Source organism: Mustela lutreola, chromosome 9 (assembly GCF_030435805.1).
Source record: "Mustela lutreola isolate mMusLut2 chromosome 9, mMusLut2.pri, whole genome shotgun sequence".
Taxonomy (NCBI): domain Eukaryota; kingdom Metazoa; phylum Chordata; class Mammalia; order Carnivora; family Mustelidae; genus Mustela; species Mustela lutreola.
In genome coordinates, this window is record NC_081298.1 from 51,783,871 (window position 1) to 51,792,489 (window position 8,619).

The 8,619-nt window shown below is 33.4% G+C and overlaps 1 pseudogene; it reads right to left on the minus strand.

The window, feature by feature from the left end:
* Positions 1–2,343: 2,343 nt before the first annotated feature.
* On the minus strand, positions 2,344–3,242 carry LOC131808267 (PHD finger-like domain-containing protein 5A; annotated as a pseudogene).
* Positions 3,243–8,619: the final 5,377 nt, after the last annotated feature.

Here is an 8,619-nt window from a genome sequence, read left to right on the forward strand (position 1 = left end):
AAATTAACAACTTCCAGAAATCTCTTTAAATAATAAAGTATAAGATAGTGATACCTTTTTTCTGCCACATAACCAATTCTTGCAAGAATAAGGTCATATAAGAGAATTTACAACACATGCTAGCATTTTCCTACTGGACCCAGATCATTTGTATGTTTCTCTGTCTCTGAGAAATGTAGCTATTTACATGACTGAAACCTACAAATTGTTTGATATGACTACTAATATCACCTACATTATTTGAAAGCCTGTTTAAGGCTTCTGAAATACATAAGTTTTGTAAACACTTATTAAGCATCTTGTATATATCAAACACTTTAAAAATCTCTGCTTTAAAAACAAAACAAAAAACTCTACCTCAATGGAACTTTGAGTCTGAAAAAGATACAGGCAATATACAAGGCAACAGATAGAATAATTACATATTTGATTATATACTCCGAGGATGTCACATTAAATTGATATGAAAATGATGAGAAGGATCTGGATTTCTTGTCAAAATTTTTTGCCTTAAAAAGAAATTGATATTTAGGGAAAGTTGATACTGAAAGAGGTCCTGTGTCAACCAAAAATGTTAAACCATGATCTGACTAAACTTTCCAGTTGTGATCATTGCTTTGTTTAGCTGTCTTATATTAAGACTGAATTTAGTAATTCAGTCTCAGATTTCAGTAAGTCTTTTTTTTAATGATTTTATTTATTTATTAGAGAGAGAGAGGGAGGGGCAGAGGGAGAGGAAAAACCAGACTCCTTGCTGAGCAGGCAGTTGATGCAGGACTGGATCCTAGTACCCTGGCATCATGGCCTAAGCTGAAGGAAGACACTTAACCAACTGAGCCACCCAGGCACTCTAGACTGTAAACTTCTTAAAGGTAAAAACGTTTATTCTTCTAGTAGTTCCACAGACATTTCTAACATCCATAAGAAAGCATGCACTGATGTAAAATGCCAGCAAATCAAATTATTTAAAAAAGAAAGAAAGAAAGAAAAGATATATCTGGATAAAGAGAAAAACAGAAAATCTAATAATACATTGAATTATTAGAGCAAAGAGTGGAGGAAGAGAAAATAAATATGAAATAGAGATTTCCACTAAAAGAAAAAAATTGAATAAGGCAAGAGATTTAGAAAATTATTATGAAAGACTTGAGAAAAAAATAAAATAGGGATTTTTAGAAAATAGCAATGAATGAAAAGGTACATTGTTCCTACCTCTATAATATTAGCTGTTTGTTGTTGTTGTTGTTGTTGCTAATTTACCTATTTAAGCTAATAAACAAAGAAAGGTTTCATTTAGGGATAAGTTTTCTATATATATATATTTTTTTCCATTTAGGGATAAGGTATATATATATATATATATATATATATATATATATATATATTAATTTTCATTGTTAGAAAATGTGTCACAGAAAGTGTTTAAACTTTAAGATACAGATGCAACATGTAACAAACTACATTGTTTGAACGTCTAATTTGTAAATGCTATTAGAGGAAACTTGGTGGAAATGTCCTTATGTGGTTGTGTTTCTGGAAATAAGTAAATTTATTAATAAGGAATAGTTTAAAATTATGAAATGACCAGGAGTGGACAATTTTCCTAATCCTATCAGCCCTTTGCAGCTCTTTTATTAGCCCCCTTCAGGAATATCAGCTTTATTTATCTAATTAAATTTTATATTAATGTGCTTTTGACTTTTGGCCTTTCTCTTCCTTCTGTTCTTTTTTTTCCCCTAAATTACATGTTTCTGTTAACAGCTACTATCAATTCTTTGATATGAATTCTCAGCATCAATTTACGAACTCCAGAGATGAAGCAGCATCAATATTTAGAAGCGAAGAATACAAAGCCTTGGGCATCTGGATGGCTCAGTCAGTTAGGCATCTGCCTTCGACTCAGGTGGTGATCCCAGTGTCGTGGGATGGAACCCCAGGTTGAACTTTCTGCTCAGCTGGGAGCCTACTTCTCCCTCTCCCTCTGCCTGCAGCTCCCTTTGCTTGCGTTCTCCTTCTCTTTGTCAACTAAATAAAATAAAGTAAAATAAAATAATGTAAATAATACATTTATTTATTTATTAAAATGCATTTATTACACAATACATAATGTATTGCATAATTATAATAATGATTAAATAATTTATTAAATATTTATATTAAATATATCGATTTAATTAAATAAATATTTTTTAGAATTTAAAATATTTCAAATTTAGATTGTTAAATATTAAATCATTAATTTAATAAATAAATATCTAAACATAATTAAATAAAATAATTTATTCATTAAAATGAATAAAATAATGTTATCATTATCTGAGCATGTATTTTTATTTTTTTATTTTTTTATTTTTTTTACCAGAAAAGAAACACCTGCTTTATTAACACAACAGCAACAGAAAGGGTTTCCAAGTTCTTCGAAGGAAAATAACATGAACAGGCAGCACCTGCTAAGTGTTACAAGACTCAGTGCCCATGCTGATTGTTCGAGAGCTCCCCCCACCCCGCAGATGTCTCCTCCCTCAGGGCTGCTGCCAAGAACAGGCTTCTCACTGCGGTAGCGTCACAGTTAATTCCTCAAACAGGAGACTGAGAGGGTATCATTCCTGTTTCAGAAGATCTTGGTGTTAAAGAAGCGGCGGCAGCAGCAGCTCTTAGTGTAGAGAACATAGCCATTTGGAAAACATGCTTGTTTCTTGAATTCAAGAAAAACCATGAGCCAATCTATCAATTCTTCTCCGCTCTGGTCTGCCAGAGTGGGGTCTGAAGATTCCTTTTCTGTCGCTATCACATGTCTGGGTAAGAGGAGGAAAGGTGGAGGGGGGGCCGTGGACGAGGGCTCTCCTCCCTCTGCGCTGGTGGTGGTCGCTATCTTTTGTGGCAGCTGCAGTAGCAGGGGGGTGGTGGGGAGGCCACCCAGCAGTCACCTCTTCTTGAAGCCATACTTTTTGCGTTCATAGAAGAGATCGGTCTTAGAGCTCCCCAAGTTGACAATCTTTGGGCAACCATCTCTATCCTTCTCCTGGATGGTGCACTCCTTACAATAATAGGCATCCGAGACTCCAGGGCCTCCACAGATCACACAGCGCCCAGAGTTCAGGGACGCACGTAGGAGTCACAGATCACACACTTGCCATCACATTTTTCACACAGTCTTCCGATGGCAACACCAGCCTGCTTGCGGCAGAAAATCAAATCCGGATGATGTTTAGCCATAGTTCCAGCGCAAGCCGGCCACCGGAAACTTCTGTATTTTTAAATAGTCTAAAAAAACCATCTAATACAGTCTAAATACATTGAGTTCAGATATTTATACAAGTTAACCCAGACACTCAACCCACAAACAGTCAAAACATTTGTTTTTATCTACTACTCAAAATACGATTGTAATGTATTTATTTATAACTTTGACATAGGAAGGAAAGTTGGAGGAAAAGGAGACATTTGCTTTTAATATTTGAAAATTATTTTGTTGATATAAAAAAAATAAAAACCTTAACACATGAGCATTTCTTCTGAAATAACACTGTGATGTTTCTGAGTCGCATTCTATTAAAAGTGCTGATAAAATGGCCTCAGTTACTCATTTAAATTATCAGCTGAATGGGTAACAAATGAAGTAGAGAGCTTTTTAATTATTTATGAATGTATTGCTTGTGGATGGAGTGCCACATAGAGTTACCTCTCTTTTTGGCTTTGTTTTGTGAGCAGCAGTGGAATCTATGAATGAGATTAAACATAAGGACATTCACAGAAATTCTTACTGAACTTCTGGGGAAGGGCAATAAGTGCAAGGAAAAACTGCAGCAAGATTAATTACAAATTTCAAGTGGTCATCGCTTAATTATAGAAGCTTTTAAGTTCAAGTAATATATCTTTTTTATGAGCCTATCATATTGTATTAATTACCACAAACTGCACTCTTGAACACTTATCTTTTCACATATTACTTATTCTTAGTACTTAAAATTACCCTTATGATTGATCAGTAAATGGATTTTACTGACAATGCATTTATTTACATAAATAAATAATGCTGTTTATATATATAAAAACAATTGAATATGTGTATGTGTTCAATGAAATTTTTTTTTCAAATTAACATCTTAATTCTACCACATTGGTTACAAATAGACTTTATAGATTCATCAAATATTTTATTCTCAAATTTATATCTCCTTTGTGAAGTAAATGAAACTGTATATATTAAATATAATCCTATCACATGTAACAGTTACTAGTGCATGCCAGGACATACATAGGTCAGGTCCTAATCAAGGCATCACGGATAACTGGATTTAACTTTCTATCCTAGGAGTCTTCTGTATATTTCTGTGGCTTTTATACTACAATCAGGAGGAAGAATTCTTTTGCTAAAAGCTTCCAAATCACTATGTGAGTAGATTATTTGTAGACTAGTGATATAATATTATAGTTTAATATGTAAAGCATGATAAAATAAAATGCTATTGCCATATTTAATTTGTTCAGTAAAGCATTCATTTACTTATCAAGCATTCATTTGCTTTTTTTAAGATTTTATTTATTTATTTGACAGACAGAGATCACAAGTAGACAGAGAGGCAGGCAGAGAGAAAGGAAGGGAAGCAGGGTCCCTGCTGAGCAGAGAGCCTGATGTGGGGCTCTATCCCAGGACTCTGGGATCATGACCTGAGCAGAAGGCAGAGGCTTTAACGCACTGAGGCACCCAAGAGCCCCAAGCATTCATTTTCTTTATACAGAAGAGTTAGAACAATATTATATAGTAGGAAATACAGTAAATAATCTAGAAACCTTGATCGTTTTGTTTTGGCAATTTTAGAACATAAAATTAGCTAAGGCTCAAGTGCAAGTTATATTTGTATCATAGGAGGAAAAGTTAATTAAAAGTTTGTTTATTACCATAGTTTAACACTTCAACAAAATGATAACGAATCAAAAATTAATGAATATATGAAGTATACAATAAAAACAATAATCTTGAGTGTATGTGACTCACTGTAGGTATTGATAGGCTAGAAATCAAAGGGAAAGTATCTATAGGGTTTGTTCAGTTCCATGTTCATCAGATTAATAGGCTTTCTCATATTTCTTCCTTCACCACATTAATTTGTCTAATGAAGTTTTCAAGAGTTAAAGACAGTGATAGGTTCATGGCTGGAGAGAAAGTACAGAATCTAAGATAGTTCAACAGTGCTTATTATTTAAGAGAAAGACAGCATGGCAGGTGAGGGGTGGAAGGAAAGGGATAAGAAGAGATAATCTTAAGCAACCTCCTTGCCCAGCACAGAGCCTATAGGGGCTTCATCTCATCGCCCTGAGATAACAACCTGAGCTGAAATCAAGAGTCAGTTGCTTATCTAATTGAGTCACCCAAGTGCACCATTTTTTCCCCTGTATCTTTATTTTCATCTCTTTCTGTAACTGAGTTTCCCTTCAAAATCAGGACTTGCATACACAACCTAAATAATTATTTTGGGATTTGATCACGTGGAAGAGGAGAGAATGAGAAGAGCTAAGTGGTCCAGGAGAAACATATATGAGTTCAGACTGAGTGGATTATGATTGTGGACAACTGAGCATCAATCCTAATGCACAGAATACATCTCAGAATTATTTTCCTGAAACAAGAAAGAATCTGTTTAACCCACTGGCTTCTGCATCCTATCCACAGTGGTTAAAATTCATCCCAGAAGTCATTAATGTCCCTGACTTTTCTATTACTGGGCATGAGAGAGGAGCTGAGTGGGCTTGGTCAGTGTCCCACCTAATGAAAGGCAGAGCAGATTCAGGCAAAAAAAAAATTATTAGTTCTTTCCAAATTAGATTTAATGGGATTCTATTTTTTATTCATGAATTCATTTTACATTTTATATTTTATCGATTTTTCTAAGCTTTGGCCAATATTCACTGCATTTTTGAATAGCTTTTATCTATTAGTGTAAATCATTTTTCTGCTACATTTGTTTAGTCATGGTTATCCATTTCTTCTTTCAAGTTTTTTAGATATGTGATATCAATTTCCAAATAAATTATTTAAAATGTTTATTTTTCATACTAAACTTCTATGAAAAACATTGATATATGTATTATGGCATATTGTTCCCCTTTCAACTTATTTTTTAAAATGTGAATGTGCCTTGGCAAATATATATTGTTTCTTTTTAAGTTTATGTAGATTCTTCATAATTATCCCAAGTTTTTGGCTTATGGTTTATATTTTTTTAATAATTTTCATACTGCCAATTAATAAATTTTTTTCGATTACATTGTCTAAGTTGCTATTGCCATTATAAGTAAAAAGCATCTGGAAATCTATATTCCTGTCCAGTTTCCTCAAATCACTCATTATTTTCAGGATCTAGGTGGATTTTCTTACAGGTTCCAGGTGGACAAGCTTTTGAACTGGCACTAAGTATTATTTCTGTTTCTGGCTTCCTGCATTTACCAGCTTAGGGATCATTTTTAACAATTATGATGAAATGAGGCATCATATTCTTATTCTCAACTTCATTAATAATGATATTAGTGTAACATGTCTTACAAGATAATAATAGATACATGTAAAATAATTTCATTGACCAAAAAAGTGGTGGAAAATGTAAATAAAACACAGTGGCAACCAACGACTCATTTCAAATTGAGCTATTTTTTTCCCCCTTTATCTCCCTGTCTCTTTAATTTCCTGTAGCACATTCCTACAAAGTATTTTAAGGTGTTTTATATGCACATACATAGAGATCATCATGGAGTCTAAATCCAATAATTCCTTGTCAGTTTTAAATATTTTAAGTATGGTTCATTCCTATGTCAGTTGGCTATTAACTTTTTCTCCACACTCCACTTAATTGCAAGGAAATATTTAATTTTAATATAAATTAATTAATCACATTAATAAATATTTTTACCTTATGGATTAATCTTTGATGCTTATTTCTTAATTTTTTTTAACTTTTAAAATTTTATTTATTGAGAGAAAGAGTGAGAGAGAGAGAGAGAACAAGCGCAAGCAGGGGAAGCTGCAGAGGGAGAGGGAAAACAAGAAGCAGGTTCCCCACCAAGCAGGGAGTCAAGATCAGTCTCAGGGCCTTGGGATCATGATCTGAGGTGAAGGCAGAGGCTTAGCTGACTGAGCCACTGAGTCTAGTTGTTATCTTTGATATTTAAGGAAATACTTTATCATCTCTAATTGATCCCCTATGTCACAAATACAGTTTTCTCTATGGTGCTATTAATTTTATTGTCTTCAAATTAGACTCTTTTTCTGGAAGCACTTTTAATCAGTCTCTTAGGTCTATAATTTAGTTTTTATACATTTCATTTAGCATTTTATTTTATCTTCATCATCTCTGATTATTCTTGACCAGTACTCATTGGTCAAATCTTTCTTATTAATCTATTCCAAAAATTTGTTTGTTTCTATAATATTTTGTTATTACTGCTGTCGTTCTTAAGTTTTGTCTTTATATTCTTTTTGTTTTGTTTTGTTGTTTTATGCTTTGGTGTTTTTGTTGTATTGTTTTGTTTTTCTTTGAATTAATACAATTAAATCTTTAGATTTCCTTCATACCTTTAATTATTGTCACTTATTTTCACAAATGATATTACCATAGTAGAGTAATTCTAAATATTTCTGAATTAGCTGTATTATTTCTTTTTAGGTATAAAGTTAACTTCCAGTTACATGGACTTAATATTTTGGTCATTCTATTCTAGTTTTATTGCCTTATTATTGGAAAATATAGCCTGATACTTAACTCCAGGGAATGATGTGAGAGAGCTAGGTTCTTGTCTCTTGGAGTCAAAGAAGGAATCTCGTGGGCAATGGAGAGTGAGTAAGTGACAGAAGTTTATCAAGTGAATATATAGAAAAAGCTCTCACAACTAAGAGGGGTCCCCACACAGTTAACAATGAGTGCCTTCAGGGTTTATTTTTTATAAAAAAGTAACCAGGCAACTTTAATCCTTTTAACATCTCTATCAATAACTGCTGCAATGGCTTACCTCCTTTTTAGGGTTTGATTATTCTTTTTTGGTTACAGGTGTTTATCATGGAGACACCCACCCCACATGACCCACCCCATACACCTAGGGCAGGGTGGTCCTCCATCCCACATGCCTGATCAGGGTGCTCTTCCCTGGGGTAGGGTGGTCCAATTTATCTCTTTACTCTGGTTTTCCCACACCACATTTTGGGGATTTCTGAGAGCCTGTTCACAAAGTTCCCTATGGATCTCTTCCTCCCTAGCCCCACCTGTCCGTTACTCATTTTGAGAGTTGATATTACCAAGTACTGTAATTCTAAAAATTTCTGAATTAGCTGTATTATTTCTTTTTAGGTATGAAGTTAACTTCCAATTATATGAATTTAATATTTTGGTCATTGTTTTCTAATTTATTGCCTTATTCTTGGAAACTATAGCCTGATATTTAACTCTAGGAATTTATTGGCATATACTTCTGGCCTAAATAATGGCCTGTTTGTGTAAATGTTCAACTTATGCTTATATACTTACTGAAGACTATTGTTTTGGGGTCAGGATGGCTACATTTATTAATAGATCAGGACTATTAGATTCTCTAAATTTTAATGTCTCTTAATTTAATCTAATTAAATTA